Here is a 23,177-nt window from a genome sequence, read left to right on the forward strand (position 1 = left end):
CTATGCCAGCTTCTAGCCTCCCATGGAGGCTATTGAAGCAAGGCACAAGTAAAAAAAAAATGTTTTTAAAAATATGAAAAAAATATAAAAAATATAAAAGTTTAAATCACCCCCCTTTCGCCCCATACTAAATAAAGCAATTAAAAAAAAAAACCTACACGTATTTGGTATCGCCGCATTCAGAATCACCTGATCTATCAATAAAAAAATGCATTAACCTGATCGCTAAACAGCGTAGCGAGAAAAAAATCCGAAATGCCAGAATTTTTTTTGGTTGCCGTGACATTGCATTAAAATGCATTAACGGTTGATCAAAAGAACGTATCTGCACCGAAATGGTATAATTAAAAACGTTAGCTCGGCACGCAAAAAATAAGCCCTCACCCGACCCCAGATCACGAAAAATGGAGACGCTTCGGGTATCGGAAATGGCACTTTTTTTTTTTTTTTTAAGCAAAGTTTTGAATTTTTTTTCACCACTTGCATAAAAAATAACCTAGACATGTTAGATGTCTATGAACTCGTAATGACCTAGAGAATCACATTGGCAGGTTAGTTTTAGCATTTAATGAACCTAGCAAAAAAGCCAAGCAAAAAACAAGTGTGGGATTGCGCTTCATTTGCAATTTCACCGCACTTGGAATTTTTTTCCCGTTTTCTAGTAAAAGACATGGTAAAACCAATGGTGTCATTCAAAACTACAACTCGTCCCACAAAAAATAAGCCCTAATATGACCATATTGACGGAAAAATAAAAAAGTTATGGCTCTGGGAAGGAGGGAAGTGAAAAATGAAAACGCAAAAACGAAAAAGGGCCGCGACTTGAAGGGGTTAACATAATATAGCTTTTAAGTGCTCTAAATTATGTCACGATTCCACCATTCATGGTGTCCTGTGGAGAACACTGTGAATGACAGCTCTGCCGCTCTGTGGGAATGAAGGATTGCTGAGCTGTCAGAACTGTGAGTGAAGGCTCTACAGCCCAATCTGAGGTAGAGGTGTGAGTATTGTGAAAGACATGGTTTCACCGTGGAAGCATTTTGGTGGAGTATATGTATATTTTGACATCTTCCTCAGCTACTCTGAGTTGCATCCCTTATTTGCATTAATAAGGCTTCTCTCCCCCTGTCCTACTTAGCGCCTGTTAGGGCCAGCAAGATGAGCTGTCCGTTCAGTGGGGGCACCAATTGCGCATGAATAGGGTGGCAACCTCCGCTACTAGACAAGGTTGTCTCTTCCATTAGTATGTTTATCTATACCTTATGTATCTTGTGGTGGTGGTTTATTGAATTGCACTTTTTGGTAGTTTTATATTTATAAATAAATGTTTTATTTTAATACATTTTGTCAGATTACGGCGCTTCTATGGTTAATCCATGGTAGTTTAATAAAACGCCTACTAAAAAATCTTTTTCATATTGTGAATGACAGCTCAGCCATCCTACTGTATCTCCCTGAGCATGTGGGATCCCCTCCAGGTGTCATCCATTCTGGGTGACTAGAGGGCTATCCAGCACTCTGACAATTGTTAGACCATTGCCAATTGAGGTGTCTGTGTTTGGTCTGTTTTCAAACATGGATTTGGGGATCCTCTGCCATTTTTCCTTGCTAATCCTCTCCAGTTCTGTCAGGTTGGATGGTGGACATCTTTTTCAGGTCTTTCCAGGGATGGTCAAATGGGTTTAGATCAGGGCTCTGGCTGGGCCAGTCAAGATTGGTCACATAATTGTTCTGAAGCCACTCATTTGGTATTTTAGCAGTGTGTTTAGGGTAATTGTCTTGTAGGAAGGTAAACCTTCGGCCAAGTCTGAGGTCCAGAGCATTCTGGAAGAAGTTTTCATCCAGAATATCTCTGTACTTGGCCGCATTCATGTTTCCTTCAATGACAACCAGTGGTCCCTGCAGCTGAAAAACACCCACATAACATAACGCTGCCACCAACATGTTTCACTGTTGGGATTGTATTGGGCATGTGATGAGCAGTGCCTGTTTTTTTCCATACATACTGCTTAGAATTATCACCAAAAAGGTCTATCTTTGTTTCATCAGACCAGAGAATCTTATTTCTCATAGTCTGGGAGTCCTTCATGTGTTTTTTTCCCTACTGCATCTCTGGAGCTCAGCCACAGTGATCTTGGGGTTCTTCTTTACCTCTCTCACAAAGGCTCTTCTCCCACGATTGCTCAGTTTGGCTGGATGGCTAGGTCTAGGAAGACTTCTAATGGTCCCAAACTTCTTCCATTTAAGGATTATGGAGGCCACTGTGCTCTTAGGAACCTTGAGTACTGCAGGAATTCTATTGTAACATTGGCCATATCTGTGCCTTGCCACAATTCTGTCTCTGAGCTCTTTGGCCAGTTCTTTTGACCTCATGATTCTCATTTAGTCTGACATGCACTGTGAGCTGTGAGGTCTTATATAGACAGGTGTGTGCCTTTCCAAATCAAGTACTATCAGTTTAATTAAACACATCTGGATGACAATGAAGGAGTAGAACTATCTCAAGGAGGATCACAAGGAAATGGACAGCATGCAACTTAAATTCGTTTATCTGAGCAAAGGGTCTGAATACTTATGACCATGTGATATTTCAGTTTTTCTTTTTTTATTAAATTTGCAAAATTTTCTACATTTCTGTTTTCAGTCAAGATGTGGTGCAGAGTGTACATTAATGAGAAAAAAATGAACTTTTTTATTAAATGGCTGCAATGAAATGAAGAGTGAAAAATTTAAAGAAGGCTGAATACTTTCCATACCCACTGTAGGCCTTGGGACAGAAAGATCCTGTCATGTTAGCTTTACTACTGTAGGAGAAAATGTGTTCTGCTAAAATCAGAACCTGATCGAAAGCCAATACAGTCATACAGACAAAAGATGTCAACAGCTATTTCCACAAAGGTCTCCTATCACATGTATACCATTTTAATACAAAAAGGTTTTCCCCAAATCACAACTTATCCCCTGTCTACAGAGTCTGGTCTTTGATACATTCAGTGATGCCAAGAACAAGGCTCTAGAATCCTGGACATAAGGTAAGAAAAGAAAGCTCAATGCAATTAACGCCTCATACCTTAAGTCCTTTACCCCGAAGGTGGTTTGCACGTTACTGACCAGCCCAATTTTTACAATTCTGACCACTGTCAGTTTATGAGGTAATAACTCTAGAATGCTTCAACAGATCCTGGTGATTCTGAGAATGTTTTTTCATGACATATTATACTTCATGATAGTGGTTAAATTTCTTTGATTTGACGCGTTTACTTGCAAAAATTTGGCAACATTTTTTAAAATTTTGCAATTTTCAAAATTTGAATTTTCATGCAATTAAATCAAAGAGATACAGTACAGACCAAAAGTTTGGACACACTTTCTCATTTAAAGATTTTTCTGTATTTTCATGACTATGAAAATTGTACATTCACACTGAAGGCATCAAAACTATGAATTAACACGTGGAATTATATACTTAACAAAAAAGTGTGAAACAACTGAAATTATGTCTTATATTCTAGGCTCTTCAAAGTAGCCACCTTTTGCTTTGATGACTGCTTTGCACACTCTTGGCATTCTCTTGATGAGCTTCAAGAGGTAGTCACCGGGAATGGTCTTCCAACAATCTTGAAGGAGTTCCCAGAGATGCTTAGCACTTGTTGGCCCTTTTGCCTTCACTCTGCGGTCCAGCTCACCCCAAACCATCTCGATTGGGTTCAGGTCTGGTGACTGTGGAGTCCAGGTCATCTGACGTAGCACCCTAACACTCTTATTCTTGGTCAAATAGCCCTTACACATCCTGAAGGGGTGTTTGGGATCATTGTCCTGTTTAAAAATAAATGATGGTCCAACTAAACACAAACAGGATGGAATAGCATGCCGCTGCAAGATGCTGTGGTAGCCATGCTGGTTCAGTATGCCTTCAATTTTGAATAAATCCCCAACAGTGTCACCAGCAAAGCACCCCCACACCATCACACCTCCTCCTTCATGCTTCAGGGTGGGAACCAGGCATGTAGCACAAAGACACAGTGGTTGGAACCAAAGAGCTCAAATTTGGACTCATCAGACCAAAGCACAGATTTCCACTGGTCTAATGTCAATTCCTTGTGTTCTTTAGTCCAAACAAGTCTATTCTGCTTGTTGCCTGTCCTTAGCAGTGGTTTTCTATCAGCTATTTTACCATGAAGGCCTGCTGCACAAAGTCTCCCAGTTGTTGTAGAGATGTGTCTGCTGCTAGAACTCTGTGTGGCATTGACCTGCTCTCTAATCTGAGCTGCTGTTAACCTGCGATTTCTGAGGCTAGTGACTTGGATAAACTTATTGTCAGAAGCAGAGGAGACTCTTGGTCTTCCTTTCCTGGGGCGGTCCTCATGTGAGCCAGTTTCTTTGTAGCACTTGATGGTTTTTGCAACTACACTTGGGGACACTTTCAAAGTTTTCCCAATTTTTCAGACTGACTGACCTTCATTTCTTAAAGTAATGATGGCCACTCGTTTTTCTTTACTTAGCTGCTTTTTTCTTGCCATAATACATATTCTAACAGTCTATTCAGTAGGACTATCAGTTGTGTATCCATCAGACTTCTGCACAACACAACTGATGGCAAGAAATCCCACTTATTAAACCTGACAGGGCACACCTGTGAAGTGAAAATCATCCCTGGTGACTATCTCTTGAAACTCATCAACAGAATGTCAAGAGTGTGCAAAGCAGTCATAAAAGCAAAAGGTGGCTACTTTGAAGAACCTAGAATATAAGACGTAATTTCAGTTGTTTTACACTTTTTTGTTAAGTATATAATTCCACATGTGTTAATTCATAGTTCTGATGCCCTCAGTGTGAATGTACAATTTTCATAGTCATGAAAATACAGAAAAATCTTTGAATGAGAAGGTGTGTCCAAACTTTTGGTCTGTACTGATATATATATATATATATATATATATATTCAAATATATAAAAAAAGAAAAACTGAAATATCACATGGTCATAAATATTCAGCCCTTTGCTCAGACACTCATATTTAAGTCACATGATGTCCATTTCCTTGTGATCCTCCTTGAGATTGTTCTACTCCTTCAATGGAGAACATTGTCTACTTTACATCAGCACAATTTTTGAAGCATAATTTTGTTTGTTAGGAAGTTAAAAGGGTTAAAAGTTGACCAGCGATTTCTTATTTTCTAACAAAATTTACAAAGCCAACTTTTTAGGGACCACATCACAATTAAATTGACTTCGAAGGGTCTATATGACAGAAAATACTGCACCCCGCAAGGTGCTCAAAACCACAATCATGAAGTTTAGTAACCCTTCAGGTGCTTCACAGGAATTTTTGGAATGTAGAAAAAAATGAACATTTAACTTTTTTGTTACAAAAATTTTAATTTAGACCCCCAATTTTTAATTTTCACCAGAGTAATGGGAAAAAATAGACACTAAAATTTGTTGTGCAGTTTCTCCTGAGCATGCCGATATCCAATATGTAGGGGGGAAAGGAGTGCCATTTGACTTTTTGAATGCAAAATTTGCTAGAATAATTTGCGGACACTATGTCTTTTTTGAAAAGCCCCTTATGTGCCAAAACAGTGAAAACCCCACACAAGTGATATCATTTTGGAAACTAGATCTGTCAGGGAACTTATCTAGATGTGTGGTGAGCACCTTGATCCCCTAGGTGCTTCACATAAGTTTATAACATTGAGTCGTGAAAATAAAAAAAAAACATTTTACACCCACAAAAATATTTCTAGCTCTAAATTGTGCATTTTCACAAGAGTAATAGGAGAAATTGCACTATTATTATTACTATTACTATTATTATTATTATTTATTGTTATAGCGCCATTTATTCCATGGCGCTTTACATGTGAGGAGGGCTATACATAATAAAAACAAGTACAATAATCTTAAACAATACAAGTCATAACTGGTACAGGAGGAGTGAGGACCCTGCCCCTGCCCGCGAAGGCTCACAATCTACAAGGGATGGGTGAGAATACAGTAGGTGAGAATAGATCTGGTCATGCAGCGGTTTGGTCGATCGGTGGTTTCTGCAGGTTGTAGGCTTGTCAGAAGAGGTGGGCCTTCAGGTTCTTTTTGAAGGTTTCGATGGTAGGCGAGAGTCTGATGTGTTGTGGTAGAGGGTTCAAGAGTAGGGGTGATACGCGAGAGAAATCTTGTATACGATTGTGGGAAGAGGAGATAAGAGGGGACTAGAGAACGAGATCTTGTGAGGATCAGAGGTTGCGTGTAGGTAAGTATCGGGAGACGAGGTCACAGATGTATGGAGGAGACAGTTTGTGGATGGCTTTGTACATCATGGTTAGGGTTTTGTAGTGGAGTCTCTGGGCAATGGGAAGCGGGGGGACAGGTGGATTAGTCGGGCAGCAGAGTTTAGAATAGATTGGAGGGGTGCGAGAGTGTTAGAGGGGAGGCCACAGAGCAGGAGGTTGCAGTAGTCAAGGCGAGAGATGATGAGGGCATGGACTAGGGTTTTTGCAGATTCTTGGTTGAGGAATGAACGGATTTGTGAAATATTTTTGAGTTGAAGTCGGCAGGAAGTGGAAAGGGCTGGGATATGTGGTTTGAAGGAGAGATCAGCGTCAAGGATTACCCAGAGGCAGCGAGCTTGTGGGACTGGGGAAAGTGGGCAGCCATTTACTGTAATGGATAGGTTCATGGGGGGGTCGCGTGAGATGGGGAAAGATGATGAATTACTATACAATTTGTTGTCAGCTGTCCAATCTGAGGCTTGGGCATGCTGTGTCTTCAGTGCGGTGAGAGATAGTCCAGTCACCCAATCAGATCCAGGGTATGTGGCGTTTCTTACAGGTATCTCCTGTCTGGAATGATTCCCAAGTTCTTTAGGTGGCTGTCTGCCTCTGATCTCTGCCAGTTGTAGCTCTGCTCAAGCAGTGTGTGCTACTCTGGGCTTTGAGTTCTAGCATACTGATCTTTGTTGCCCAACCTTGGATTTGCCTTTGATGCTCTGTTTTCCTAACCCCTTTGTCTTAATACACTACACTTGGAATTCTGATTCTGGACTGTGATCTCACTATGCCTTTGCCTCACCTCTCTGTTTATGATATACCCTTCTGGCTTTAATAATAACTTTGGACTTTTTTATGTATGTTGTGCTTGTGTCAGGACTTTATTCAGTTGCATGTGTGAGAGAGTGCTTGGTGTAAACTTTTCTTTCAAAGAAAAAGATAAAATAAAAAAACAGCAATTGGGGAGAAGAAAAAAAGTCAGTGAAAAATAAAAGTGTAAAACAGTGAACACGAGTGCTGATCAGTGAACTGCGTCACTAATCAACACTGAGGTGGTGAAAAGGGGGGGGAGAAAAATAATAAGTGAAAAAATAGTGTAAAACAGCAAGATTGAGTGCTCATCAGCGAACTGCGTCACTAATCAATGCTTGGCGGCTGCTGGATGTTCACACAGAGGTGATGGAAAGGGGTGTAAAGAGGGATTGAGGAGAATTACGAGGCAGGGACCAGGGATCAAAAAACTTTCAGTTGTCCTCTCTCTTCCTTGTTCTGCTCTTTAGGAGCAACTATTGTGGTGTTACAGGCTTCTGTAGCATCACAACGCCCAGCATGGCCCACGATCGGACAGTGTGAATGCAGAAAGGGGTATTAGAGAGGGGGTCAAAAGGAGGGGGGTTGGGTGGATGAGGAGAGATCAGGCAGGGATCTTCTTACAGATGTCTTCTCTCTTCTCTAGCAGGAGCAGCAAGCAATTGTGGTGTCACGGGCTCCTGTGCTGTGGCACCAGAAGGCCCAGCACAGATTGGACAGCCTGACTGCACTGTACAAATCCTCAGCTAGTATGAGGATATTCAAGGTGGTCACAGACAGATCCCAGAGTGGTCACACCATGTCTGTGCTCTGTGATTGCTGTGATCAATGTCATTGTCGAACCCACCAATAAGAGCTGGCTGATATGACACTGGTGTTGCCAGGCATCAGCCTAGGGTCGGTGCTCTTACAGCTCCGATCCTAGACAGGTCACAAGCAGGTCACAGGCGATCACACAGTGCGGTTCAGGCGATGTCTGGTGTTGCCAGGCACCAGGCTATGATCAGTGCTCTTTGAGCACTGATCATAGGCTGGAACATCAGTGTTTCAGGCAATCTGATTGCTTGAAACACTGAGAAATGCTGCGATTTGCTGCTCAGAATATAACAGCCAATCACAGCAATCGTAGTTACAGGGGGTGGCGACACCTCCCGGGATAACAACGCAATCTACCCTGAGGTAAGTTGGCATTGGAACTTTAATGCGATCACCGTGACTTTAATCGCAGTGTCGCATTAAAAAAAGATGTAGTAATCCTCACCACGTCTATAAGTACCAGGGCGCCGGAACATATTATTTTGGCCCACATCGAAAATATAGCTGTATTGCAGTTATTCCTCTCAACTGCTCATGGTCCATAGTACAGAAAAACGGCACACCAAGTCAACTTCTTCATAACCGTTTATAATACAAAATTCCTTTGTTTTTACAAACATTTTCAAATTGAATTAATTATAATCACCACTGTGAACAATTTATCCTGACTTCACTGTGAGCTTCTCCAAGCTTCCAAGCTGCAGATCCTCAGTGTGTTCTGTCTACATGCAGCTCTTCTTCCAAGCTGTAGATCCTCAGTGTGTTCTGTCTACATGCATTTGTGCGCTACGATGAAGTGAACAGGATGGTAGAGAAGCTGACCTGGTGGGCTTCCCCGTCAGTTGGTCACCATCTTTGTCCCCCTGTTCACTTCATGTAGAGCATGAATGCGCATGCACAACCCACACCGAGGATCTAACTGGAGATTGGAAGCTTGGATAAGATCACAGTGCAGTCTGGGTACACTGTTTACAGTGGTGATTATCATTAATTCAGTTTGAAACTGTTTGCTAATACAAAGGATTTTTCTATTATATATGGTTATGAAGAAGTTGACTTAGTGTACCATTTTTCTATACTCTAGAATCCTGGAACCTGCATAGCCCTTTCTTGAATGAAGAAGAGGTGTGCATGCTCAACTTCCACTCTGTTGATTCTCAATATAAATATCCAAGCACTGTACTTCACTTTCTGACACAGGCCTATGGACAATGAATGGAGTGGAAGTCAAACAGTAGCTCCTCATCTCCAGAGCTCAATTCTCAGGATCACGGAGTGTCTGACAGTTGGGACCTAGAGTGATCACAATTTATCCAATGTACGAGTGTCCCCCAACTCCAGCCCTCAAGAGCTACCAACAGGTCATGTTTTCAGATTTTCTTAGTATTGCACAGGTGATGGAATTATTGCCTATCTTGGTGATTAAATTATCCCCTGGGCAATACTAAGGAAATCCTGAATACATGACCTGTTAGTGGCTCTTGATGACCAGTGTTGGGGAGCACAGCCCTATACAAAGAATATGGGATAACATGCAATATTGTGAAAACCCTTTATTCCAGCAGTGTGGTTGTAACTCTTTTTACAGTTGCAGTAATTATGCATTAGACTTTGCATCCTATATTAAGATTTCACTTTGCTCTGCCAGCAGGCGATAGTGTTCGCACTCCTTTTATGGCTGTCTGCAAGATTCTGACGTGTGCTAAGCAGCTTAGGTAATATGTTAATAATACGAATATAAGCAAACATTAAACTGATTATGTATTACTTACTGCGCTCAACCAAACAAACTATTTATCACTTAATCCTATCAGCAACAGCTTTAATGGGAAATAAGACTTTTCAATTTATAAACCATACCTCGCATTACTGTAAGCGAGAAGTCAATTAATTTGCTATAACATGAAATTCTACATATACTTGGAGAGATTTCAGTAAACTTTGTCATGTAGAATGCATTAGGGAGACGAGGGCCTTTTCAGACCTTTTTTTTGTCCTAATTAGTCTGAGGAATAAAATGAGTCCTCTTGTGTCTGCCAAAACACCAGAGATCTTGGCAGATTTAAAGCAACAGCAGTGATATAAATAACTCGCGAATGTGAAAATGAGTTACTGATGAGCTCCATAACCTAGCACCACTACCTGTAACAACATTTGCTGAACTCTTGAATAGAATAATGTTCTGCCAATGCAAATGTTTCTATGTACCACAATGTTAGAAGTTTTTATCTTGTGTTCAGATTTCTTTTCATTTCTTTTTGTAAGGCATCGAGTCTTGGGTGATGTTTGAGACGACAATGTACTTAAAGTCCTGCAAAAAGAACTACAAGTAGAGATGTGAAAATAATTCTAAATTAGTCCCTTAGACCTGAATGGGCCTTAATGATAAGACAATTTTGTTCATTTTTGCCTGAGCTCATATTTCATTTTTCCATTTGATGTGGCTGTATGAGGCTTTGTTTTATGCAGGACAAATTGTATTATTTTTGAGCAGCGTTTTCCAGTATGGTGTAATTTATATTTTTTGGAATGCAAGTATATAAATAAGCTAATTTAATGTATTTCTGTTTGTATTTTTTATTGTTCATGTTTCACACCAAACAACCTGTTCAGTAAACTTACCAGGTTATTATGATCATATCCATACCTAATATGTTTAGGGTATTTTTGTTTACTTTTTTTAATTCATGCAATAACGTTTATTATAAATTAGGAATTTATTATCATCTCTCTGTAGTGGGGACTTTTTTATTTTTTATTATTTTTGTTTTCTTTCTTTTTTTTTTTTTTTACTATATATACATACTATACTATACTATATATACATACTATACTTACTATATATACATATACATATACAGTCATGGCCAAAAGTATTGACACCCTTGCAATTCTGTCAGATAATACTCAGTTTCTTCCTGAAAATGATTGCAAACACAAATTCTTTGGTATTATTATCTTCATTTAATTTGTCTTAAATGAAAAAACACAAAAGAGAATGAAGCAAAAAGCAAAACATTGATCATTTCACACAAAACTGCAAAAATGGGCCAGACAAAAGTATTGGCACCCTCAGCCTAATACTTGGTTGCACAACCTTTAGCCAAAATAACTGCGACGAACCACTTCCGATAACCATCAATGAGTTTCTTACAATGCTCTGCTGGAATTTTAGAACATTCTTCTTTGGCAAACTGCTCCAGGTCTCTGATATTTGAAGGGTGACTTCTCCAAACTGCCATTTTTAGATATATCCACAGGTGTTTTATGGGATTCAGGTCTGGACTCATTGCTCACCACCTTAGAAGTCTCCAGTGCTTTCTCTCAAACCATTTTCTAGTGCTTTTTGAAGTGTGTTTTGGGTCATTGTCCTGCTGGAAGACCCATGACCTCTGAGGGAGACCCAGCTTTCTTACACTGGGCCCTACATTATACTGCAAAATTTGTTGGTAGTCTTCAGACTTCATAATGCCATGCACATGGTCAAGCAGTCCAGTGCCAGAGGCGGCAAAGCAACCCCAAAACATCAGGGAACCTCCGCCATGTTTGACTGTAGGGACCGTGTTCTTTTCTTTGAATGCCTCTTTTTTTCTCATGTAAACTCTATGTTGATGCCTTTGCCCAAAAAGCTCTACTTTTGTCTCATCTGACCAGAGAAAATTCTTCCAAAACATTTTAGGCTTTTTCAGGTAAATTTTGGCAAACTCCAGCCTGGCTTTTTTATGTCTTGGGGTAAGAAGTGGGGTCTTCCTGGGTCTCCTACCATACAGTCCCTTTTCATTCAGACGCTGACGGATAGTACGGGTTGACACTGTTGTACCCTCAGACTGCAGGGCAGCATGAACTTGTTTAGATGTTAGGGTACCGTCACACAGTGGCATTTTGATCGCTACGACGGCACGATTTGTGACGTTCCAGCGATATATCCATGACGTTCCAGCGATCTCGCTGTGTCTGACACGCTCCTGCGATCAGGGACCCCGCTGAGAATCGTACGTCATAGCAGATCGTTTGAAACTTTCTTTCGTCGTCTAGTGTCCCGCTGTGGCGGCATGATCGCATGGTGTAACAAAGGTGTGCACGATATTGTATACGATGTGCTGCGCATAGTAACCAACGGCTTCTACATCGCACATACGTCATGAAATTATCGCTCCAGCATCGTACATTGCAAAGTGTGACAACAGTCTACGACGCTGGAGCGATATTGTTACGATGCTGGAGTGTCACAGATCGTGCCGTCGTAGTGATCAAAATGCCACTGTGTGACGGTACCCTTAGTCGAGGTTCTTTATCGAACATCCGCAGAATCTTGCGTTGAAATCTCTTGTCAATTTTTCTTTTCCGTCCACATCTATGGAGGTTAGCCACAGTGCCATGGGTTTTAAACTTCTTGATGACACTGCGCACGGTAGACACAGGAACATTCAGGTCTTTGAAGATGGACTTGTAGCCTTGAGATTGCTCATGCTTCCTCACAATTTGGTTTCTCAAGTCCTCAGACAGTTCTTTGGTCTTCTTTCTCTTCTCAATGCTCAATGTGGTACACACAAGGACACAGGACAGAGGTTGAGTCAACTTTAATCCATGTCAACTGGCTGCAAGTGTGATTTAGTTATTGCCAACACCTGTTAGGTGTCACAGGTAAGTTACAGGTGCTGTTAATTACACAAATTAGAGAAGCATCACATGATTTTTCGAACAGTGTCAATACTTTTGTCCACCCCCTTTTTTGTTTGGTGTGGAATTATATCCAATTTGGCTTTAGGACAATTCTTTTTGTGTTTTTTTATTTAAGACAAATTAAATGAAGATAATAATACCAAATAATTTGTGTTTGCAATCATTTTCAGGAAGAACGTGAGTATTATCTGACAGAATTACAGGGGTGTCAATACTTTTGGCCATGACTGTATACAGTATATACAGCTCTGGCAAAAATTAAGGCTGGGTTCAAATTGCGCTGGCAATACGCTGGTAATGGCAATGCGCTGACGGCATCCGTTACATAGCGGCACTAACTCTATGTAACAGATGCGTTAGCGCACTCATTAACTGCCATTATGTAGCGCATCGCTAACGCATGTCATAATCGGCATGCGTTAGTGATGTGCCATCATTCTGTGATGGATGTTGTGAATTCTGTGGCCAAGCTCCCTCCTGTGGTCGTGAGTGGTACTGCGGCTGGTTCTGTCTATAAGCTTCCTTTGGTGGATGAGAGTGGTACTGCAGCTTCTGAGTTTCCTTCCTCAGGTGATGAGGTTAAGTCGTTAGGTGCTGCTCTATTTAACTCCACCTAGTGCTTTGATCCTGGCCTCCAGTCAATGTTCTAGTATTGGTCTGGCTTCCTCCTGGATCGTTCCTGTGGCCTCTCTATCCTGCATAAGCTAAGTTCTGCTTGTGTTATTTTTGTTTGCTATATTTTCTGTCCAGCTTGCTATACTGGTTTTTCTTGCTTGCTGGAAGCTCTGAGACGCAGAGGGAGCACCTCCATACCGCTAGTCGGTGCGGGGGGTCTTTTTGCCCCTCTGCGTGGTTGTTTGTAGGTTTTTGTGTTGACCGCAAAGCTATCTTTCCTATCCTCGGTCTATTCAGTAAGTCGGGCCTCACTTTGCTAAATCTATTTCATCTCTGTGTTTGTATTTCATCTTTACTCACAGTCATTATATGTGGGGGGCTGCCTTTTCCTTTGGGGAATTTCTCTGAGGCGAGGTAGCCTTATTTTTCTATCTTCAGGGCTAGTTAGTTTCTCAGGCTGTGCCGAGTTGCATAGGGAGCGTTAGGCGCAATCCACGGCTACCTCTAGTGTGGTGTGTTAGGATTAGGGATTGCGGTCAGCAGAGTTTCCACGTCTCAGAGCTCGTCCTATGTTTTTGGTAAATGTCAGGTCACCTTATGTGCTCTGAACTTCAAGGTCCATTGTGATTCTGAATTACCTGTTCATAACAGTACTGGAGGCCCAAAGTACTAATGCTTCTCAATAGAGGGAAAAGAGAAGTTCTGAGACCATTTTTTTTTCTTTGCACTGTGTTCTGTTTTTCTTTTCCCCTTTACATCAGGGTGGTTCAGAACACAGGTGTGGACATGGACATTCAGGGTCTGTCCTCTTTGATGGATAATCTCACTATAAGAGTACAGAACATTCAAGATTTAGTGGTTCAGAATCCTATGTTAGAACCTAAATTGCCTTCCTCCTCTGATTTGGTGCCATTGTTTTTTCAGCATGTGGTTCGTTTACATGGCATTCCAGAGAACATCGTTTCTGACAGAGGATCCCAGTTTGTTTCGAGGTTTTGGCGAGCCTTTTGTGCTAGGATGGGCATTGATTTGTCTTTTTCCTCGGCTTTCCATCCTCAGACAAATGGCCAGACTGAACGAACCAATCAGACCTTGGAAACATATCTGAGATGTTTTGTTTCTGCTGATCAGGATGATTGGGTGTCCTTTTTGCCTTTGGCTGAGTTCGCCCTTAATAATCGGGCCAGCTCGGCTACTTTGGTTTCGCCGTTTTTCTGCAATTCTGGGTTCCACCCTCGTTTCTCTTCAGGGCAGGTTGAGTCTTCGGACTGTCCTGGTGTGGATACTGTGGTGGATAGGTTGCAGCAGATTTGGACTCATGTAGTGGACAATCTGACTTTGTCCCAGGAGAAGGCTCAACGTTTCGCTAACCGCAGGCGCTGTGTGGGTCCCCGACTTCGTGTTGGGGATTTGGTTTGGTTTTCATCTCGTTATATTCCTATGAAGGTTTCCTCTCCTAAATTTAAGCCTCGTTTCATTGGTCCATATAGGATTTCTGAGGTTCTTAATCCTGTGTCTTTTCGTTTGACTCTTCCGGCTTCTTTTTCCATCCATAACGTGTTCCATAGGTCATTGTTGCGGAGATGCGTGGCACCTGTGGTTCCATCTATTGATCATCCTGCTCCGGTTTTGGTTGAAGGGGAATTGGAGTATATTGTGGAGAAGATTTTGGATTCTCATGTTTCGAGATGGAAACTCCAGTATCTGGTTAAGTGGAAAGGTTATGGTCAGGAAGATAATTCCTGGGTCTTTGCCTCTGATGTCCATGCTCCCGATCTGGTTCGTGCCTTTCATGTGGCTCATCCTGGTCGGCCTGGGGGCTCTGGTGAGGGTTCGGTGACCCCTCCTCAAGGGGGGGTACTGTTGTGAATTCTGTGGCCAAGCTCCCTCCTGTGGTAGTGAGTGGTACTGCGGCTGGTTCTGTTTATAAGCATCCTTTGGTGGATGAGAGTGGTACTGCAGCTTCTGAGTTTCCTTCCTCAGGTGATGAGGTTAAGTCGTTAGGTGCTGCTCTATTTAACTCCACCTGGTGCTTTGATCCTGGCCTCCAGTCAATGTTCTAGTATTGGTCTGGCTTCCTCCTGGATCGTTCCTGTGGCCTCTCTATCCTGCATAAGCTAAGTTCTGCTTGTATTATTTTTGTTTGCTATATTTTATGTCCAGCTTGCTATATTGGTTTTTCTTGCTTGCTGGAAGCTCTGAGACGCAGAGGGAGCACCTCCGTACCGTTAGTCGGTGCGGAGGGTCTTTTTGCCCCTCTGCGTGGTTGTTTGTAGGTTTTTGTGTTGACCGCAAAGCTATCTTTCCTATCCTCGGTCTATTCAGTAAGTCGGGCCTCACTTTGCTAAATCTATTTCATCTCTGTGTTTGTATTTCATCTTTACTCACAGTCATTATATGTGGGGGGCTGCCTTTTCCTTTGGGGAATTTCTCTGAGGCAAGGTAGGCTTATTTTTCTATCTTCAGGGCTAGTTAGTTTCTCAGGCTGTGCCGAGTTGCATAGGGAGCGTTAGGCGCAATCCACGGCTACCTCTAGTGTGGTGTGTTAGGATTAGGGATTGCGGTCAGCAGAGTTTCCACGTCTCAGAGCTCGTCCTATGTTTTTGGTAAATGTCAGGTCACCTTGTGTGCTCTGAACTTCAAGGTCCATTGTGGTTCTGAATTACCTGTTCATAACAGACGGACCCTCGGACGCAGTCTGCAGCGTTTTTGGGTCCGTCACCGCTAGCACACATAGAGCATCTGTGCTAGTGCGATTGCATAAACGCAATCTTTTTCGGCACTGGCGTTAATGCAGTCCGTTTAACGTATGCGTTAAACGGACTGCACTAACGCAATATGAACCTAGCCTAAGAGACCACTCCAAGAGTGGTCAGTTGGTCTGATTTTTTCTCTTTATAGGTATATTTTTGAGTAAAATGTAAATTGTTCTTTTAGTCTATAAACTTCTGACAACATGTCTCCAAATTTCCAAGCAATAAATTTAGTATTTTTTTTCTGACAAAGAAAAATGGTCAAAATAAAACAAAACAAAACAAAACAGTGCTTTCAGACCTCAAATAATGCAAACAAAACAAGTTCATAATCATTTAGAAGCAACAATACTAATGTTTTAACTCTGGAAGAGTTCAGAAATCAAAATTTTGTGGAATAACCATGATTTTTAATCACAGATTTCATGCGACTTGGCATGCTTTCCACCAGTCTTTCACATTGCTTCTGGTGCAAAAATGTAAGCAGTTCTTCTTTGTTTGATGGCTTGTGACTATCCATCATCCTCCTGGTTACATTCCAGAAGATTTCAATGGGGTCCAGGTCTTAAGACTGGGCTGCCCATGACAGGGTTTTGATGTGGTGGCAACTTAATTTTTGCCAGAGCTGTATATATATGTATATATATATATATATATATACATACATAAACACAGCGGGGAAAAAAGTATTTAGTCAGCCACCAATTGTGCAAGTTCTCCCACTTAAAAATATGAGAGAGGCCTGTAATTGACATCATAGGTAGATCACGACTATGAAAGTCAAAATGAGAAGACAAATCCAGAAAATCACCTTGTCTGATTTGGCAAGATTTACTTTGCAAATTATGGTGAAAAATAAGTATTTGGTCACCTAAAAACATGCAAGATTTCTGGCTCTCACAGACTTGTAAATTCTTCTTTAAGAGGCTCTTCTGTCCTCCACTCATTACCTGTAGTAATGACACCTGTTTGAACTTGTTATCAGTATAAAAGACACCTGTCCCCAACCTCAAACAGTCACACTCCAAGCTCCACTATGGTGAAGACCAAAGAGCTGTTGGACACCAGAAACAATATTGTAGCCCTGCACCAGGCTGGGAAGACTGAATCTGCAATAGGCAAGCAGCTTGGTGTGATGTAATCAACTTTGGGAGCAATAATAAGAAAATGGAAAACATACAAGACCACTGATAATCTCCTTCGATCTGGGGTTCCACGCAAGATCTCACCCCGTGGGGTCAAAATGATAACAAGAACAGTGATCAAAAATCCCAGAACCAAAGAGGGGGACTTAATGGCCTAGCCAGTCTCCAGATCTCAACCCCATAGAAAAACTTTGGAGGGAGTTGAAAGTCCGTTTTGCCAAGCGACAGGCCCAAAACATCACTGCTCTAGAGGAGATCTGCATGGAGGAATGGGCCAACATACCGCCAACAGTGTATGCCAACCTTGTGAAGACTTACAGAAAACACATATAGTATACAGGTGACTAGCAGCACTCACTTTTTGGGGCGCTCGTTCCAAGTCCAGGGAACCCTCCTGGAAAAACGTATATTCAAAGTGGAAAGAACAGCGCTCCAGCCGGGTGTTATCATCCAATAGAGAGAATCTTTATTCCAGCCATGATAAAATGGCAACGTTTCGGCCACACATCCGGCCTTTTTCAAGCATACAAGGTAATGCCATGGGCTGCCTTAAATAGTGTGTACTCCACGCAGGGAGCCAATCACCATCCAGTGCCAGCCCACCTTAAAATATCAAACATATATGTAATAACATAAATAGACATCAGAAACGTGTACATATACAGATTTCATATAGGTGAACCACCGCCATATACACCGACATAGTAATCAATTTATAAATATAGAAAAGTGCAATATTTATCTTATTCTGTCCATATGCTTCCATGATGTATCTTCATCTCCATGGCAATCGTTCACCAATAGATCCAGCTTCACGGTGAACTTCCTGTGTAGTTCCGGCCAATCGGAGTTAATGGCGCCGAACTGAGTATGGGGCCAATCCGGCCTTTTCATACAATAGCGTATATCTTAAACTACCAATGCGCTATGGTCATCCAACAGGATGCACTTACGTCATCATCGGTCGTCTCAATCTTGGCATTCCAGCCGACCCGTAGGTCCCAACATAGGTCGCGGTGCGCGTGCATCAGCGTCCCACATCACCGCTGAGCCCCTCCACCTGATCGGGGAGGATCCCAGCGCCGACGCGTCGCGCATCTGCAACGCCCACCGCCGGCCCCATGTGATCGCAGCTCACGCTGGTTGCCTGGGAGACGCCGACACTCCGCTCTGCTCTGTCATAGTAATTATCTTATTTGCTTAATGCAACCGCATTTCATATTAATACACAGCCAATGGCTCAAAGCTATATAACATGACCAAGATCTAACCCATGTATAAGGACACTCAATATAGAGGCAGCGACCCACCATAATCTATGATGGGAACGCAACTCCTCTCAAAGGGCATCAATAACATATGGCAGCGGATCCCAACGAACGCCATTATAATAAATTTCTAGGGTAATAACGGTAATAAAATTATATATCGAAAGAGGTAATATAATCATGAAGCAATAGAATAAGCATAAAATACCGTGAAATATCAATATAAACACCAAGATGACAATTCAAATGGGACAGTCAGAATACAACTCGGGGCAGGAAAACAACCTAGGTTATTTAACCCCTTAGCGACCGCCGATACGCCTTTTAACGGCGGCCGCTAAGGGTACTTAAACCACAGCGCCGTTAATTAACGGCGCTGTGGAAAAAGTGAATAGCGCCCCCCAGAGGCCAATTTTCTCCGGGGTCTCGGCTGCCGGGGGTAGCCGAGACCCCAGAGAACATGATTCGGGGGGTTTTTAACCCACCCCGCATTTGCGATCGCCGGTAATTAACCGTTTACCGGCGATCGCAAAAAAAAAAAAAAAAAAAGTAAAGTGTAATTCTCTGTCCTCTGATGTGGGGGATTCGGGAACCCTACAATACTCACCTGTGTCCCTGGATCCTCTTGCTGCTCCTCCTGGCCGCCGGCAGAAGAAAATGGCGGGCGCATGCGCAGTGCGCCCGCCATCTGTCTCCATCTGCCGGCCGGCAGGAGAACAGCAGTTGGGCCTAAAATTAGGGTTAGGGGTAGGGTTAGAGTTAGGGGTAGGGTTAGGGGTAGGGTTAGGGGTAGGGTTAGGGTTAGGGGTAGGGTTAGGGTTAGGGTTAGGGGTAGGGTTAGGGGTAGGGTTAGGGGTAGGGGTAAGGTTAGGGGTAGGGGTAGGGTTAGGGCTAGGGTTAGGGCTAGGGTTAGGGCTAGGGTTAGGGTTAGGGCTAGGGTTGGGGCTAAATTTAGGGTTAGGGTTGGGGCTAAATTCAGGGTTAGGGTTGGGGCTAAATTTAGGGTTAGGCTTCTTTCACACTTACGTCGGTACGGGGCCGTCGCAATGCGTCGGCCCGACATACCGACGCACGTTGTGAAAATTGTGCACAACGTGGGCAGCAGCTGTAGTTTTTCAACACATCCGCTGCCCAATCTATGTCCTGGGGAGGAGGGGGCGGAGTTACGGCCACGCATGCGCGGTCAGAAATGGCGGATGCGACGTACAAAAAACGTTTCATTGAACGTTTTTTTGTGCCGACGGTCCACCAAAACACAACTGATCCAGTGCACGACGGACGCGACGTGTGGCCATCCGTCACGATCCGTCGGCAATACAAGTCTATGGGCAAAAAACGCATCCTGCGGGCACATTTGCAGGATCCGTTTCTTGTCCAAAAAGACGGATTGCGACGGAATGCCAAACGACGCAAGTGTGAAAGTAGCCTTAGGGCTAGGGTTAGGGTTGGGGCTAAAGTTAGGGCTAGGGTTGGGGCTAAAGTTAGGGTTAGAGCTGGGATTAGGGTTAGGGTTTGGATTAGGGTTGGTATTAGGGTTAGGGTTGGCATTAGGGTTACGCTTGGGATTAGGGTTAGGTTTGGGATTAGGGTTAAGGTTAGGGTTGTGATTAGGGGTGTATTGGGATTAGGGTTAGGTTTGAGGTTAGGGTTAAGATTAGGATTAGGGGTGTGTTGGATTTAGGGTTTTGATTAGGGTTATGGTTAGGGTTGACATTAGGGTTGTTTTGGGGTAAGGGTTGTGATTATCGTTAGGGTTAGTGATTAGGATTATGGATCAGGTTGGGATTAGGGTTAGGGGTGTGTTGGGGTTAGGGTTGGAGCTAGAATTGGGGGGTTTCCACTGTTTAGGTACATCAGGGGGTCTCCAAACACGACAGCCAATTTTGCGCTCAAAAAGTCAAATGGTGCTCCCTCCCTTCTGAGCTCTGCCGTGCGCCCAAACAGTGGGTTACCCCCACATACGGGGCATCAGCGTACTCGGGATAAATTGGACAACAACTTCTGGGGTCCAATTTCTCTTGTTACCCTTGTGAAGATAAAAACTTGGGGGCTACAATATCTTTTTTGTGAAAAAAAAAATATTTTTTATTTTCACGACTCTGCATTCTAAACTTCTGTGAAGCACTTGGGCATTCAAAGTTCTCACCACACATCTAGATAAGTTCCTTGGGGGGTCTAGTTTCCAAAATGGGGTCACTTGTGGGGGGTTACTACAGTTTAGGTACATCAGGGGCTCTGCAATCGCAACATAATGCCCACAGACCATTCTATCAAAATCTGCATTCCAAAAAGGCGCTCCTTCCCTTCCGAGCTCTGCCGTGCGCCCAAACAGTGGTTTACCCCCACATATGGTGCATCAGCGTACTCGAGATAAATTGGACAACAACTATTGCAGTCCAATTTCTCCTGTTACCCTTGTGAAAATAAAAATTTGGGGGCTACGATATCTTTTTTGTGGAAAAAAAAATATTTTTTATTTTCACGACTCTGCATTCTAAACTTCTGTGAAGCACTTGGGCATTCAAAGTTCTCACCACACATCTAGATAAGTTCCCTGGGGGGTCTAGTTTCCAAAATGGGGTCACTTGTGGAGGGTTTCTACTGGTTAGGTACATCAGGGGCTCTGCAAACGCAACATAATACCCGCAGACCATTCTATCAAAGTCTGCATTCCAAAACGGCGCTCCTTCCTTCCGAGCTCTGCCGTGCGCCCAAACAGTGGTTTACCCCCACATATGGGGTACCAGCATACTCAGGACAAATTGGACAACAACTTTTGCGGTCCAATTTCTCTTGTTACCCTTGTGAAAATAAAAACTTGGGGGCTAAAAAATCTTTTTTGTGGAAAAAAAAATATTTTTTATTTTCACGGCTCTGCATTATAAACTTCTGTGAAGCACTTGGGTATTCAAGGTTCTCACCACACATCTAGATAAGTTCCATGGGGGGTCTAGTTTCCAAAATGGGGTCATTTGTGGGGGATTTCTACTGTTTAGGCACATCAGGGGCTCTCCAAACGCGACATGGCGTCCGATCTCAATTCCAGCCAATTCTACATTGAAAAAGTAAAACGGCACTCTTTCTCTTCCAAGCTCTGCGGTGCGCCCAAACAGTGGTTTACCCCCACATATTGGGTATCGACGTACTCAGGAGAAATTGCACAACAACTTTTGTGGTCTAATTTCTCCTGTTACCCTTGTGAAAATAAAAATTTGTGGGCAAAAAGATCATTTTTGTAGAAAAAATGCAATTTTTTTTTCACGGCTCTACGTTATAAACTTCTGTGAAGCACATGGGGGTTCAAAGTGCTAGCCACACATCTAGATAAGTTCCATAAGGGGTCTAGTTTCCAAAATGGTGTCACTTGTGGGGGGTTTCCACTGTTTAGGCACATCAGAGGCTCTCCAAACGCGACATGGCGTCCAATCTCAATTCCAGCCAATTCTACATTGAAAAAGTAAAACGGCGCTCCTTCACTTCCAAGCTCTGCGGTGCGCCCAAACAGTGGTTTACCCTCACATATGGGGTATCGACGTATTCGGGAGAAATCGCACAACAACTTTTGTGGTCTAATTTCTCCTGTTACCCTTGTGAAAATAAGAATTTGTGGGCGAAAATATCATTTTTGTGTAAACAAAAGCGATTTTTTATTTTCACGGCTCTACGTTATAAACTTCTGAGAAGCACTTGGGGGTTCAAAGTGCTCACTACACATCTAGATAAGTTCGATAAGGGGTCTAGTTTCCAAAATGGTGTCACTTGTGGGGAGTTTCCACTGTTTAGGCACATCAGGGGCTCTCTAAACGTGACATGGCGTCCGATCTCAATTCCAGCCAATTCTGCATTGAAAAAGTCAAACGGCGCTCCTTCACTTCTAAGTTCTGCGGTGCGCCCAAAAAGTGGTTTACCCCCACATATGGGGTATTGGCGTATTCAGGAGAAATTGCGTAACAAAATTTATGGTTACATTTCTGTTTTTACACTTGTGAAAATAAAAAAAATGGTTCTGAATTAAGATGTTTGCAAAAAAAAGTTAAATGTTCATTTTTTCCTTCCACATTGTTTCAGTTCCTGTGAAGCAAGTAAAGGGTTATTACACTTCTTGAATGTGGTTTTGAGAACCTTGAGGGGTTTAGTTTTTAGAATGGTGTCACACTTCATTATTTTCTATCATATAGACCCCTCAAAATGACTTCAAATGTGATGTGGTCCCTAAAAAAAATGGTGTTGTAAAAATGAGAAATTGCTGGTCAATTTTAACCCTTATAACTCCCTAACAAAAAAAAATTTTGTTTCCAAAATTGTGCTGATGTAAAGTAGACATGTGGGAAATGTTATTTGTTAACTATTTTTCGTGACATATCTCTCTGATTTAAGGGCATAAAAATACAAAGTTTGAAAATTGCAAAATTTTAAAAATTTTCGCCAGATTTCCGTTTTTTTCATAAATAATCGCAAGTAATATCGAAGAAATGTTACCACTAACATGAAGTACAATATGTCACGAAAAAACAATCTCAGAATCAGCGGGATCCGTTGAAGCGTTCCAGAGTTATATCCTCATAAAGTGACAGTGGTCAGAATTGCAAAAATTGGCCTGGTCATTAAGTACCAAATTGGCTCTGTCACTAAGGGGTTAATATATCCAATATTTTGCTGTGCCAATCCAGCACTCAGTTCAAACAATGAAATATCCCAATCCTTCGTGCACCGACTGTCTCTTTCATTGTCCATCTAGTGACACAAAAAAGAAAACATAATAAAGCACATTTAAGTTACAATCATGTCTATACAAAATAAAAACAAAGACGACAACGATCC

Source organism: Ranitomeya imitator, chromosome 5, assembly GCF_032444005.1.
Source record: "Ranitomeya imitator isolate aRanImi1 chromosome 5, aRanImi1.pri, whole genome shotgun sequence".
Lineage (NCBI taxonomy): Eukaryota > Metazoa > Chordata > Amphibia > Anura > Dendrobatidae > Ranitomeya > Ranitomeya imitator.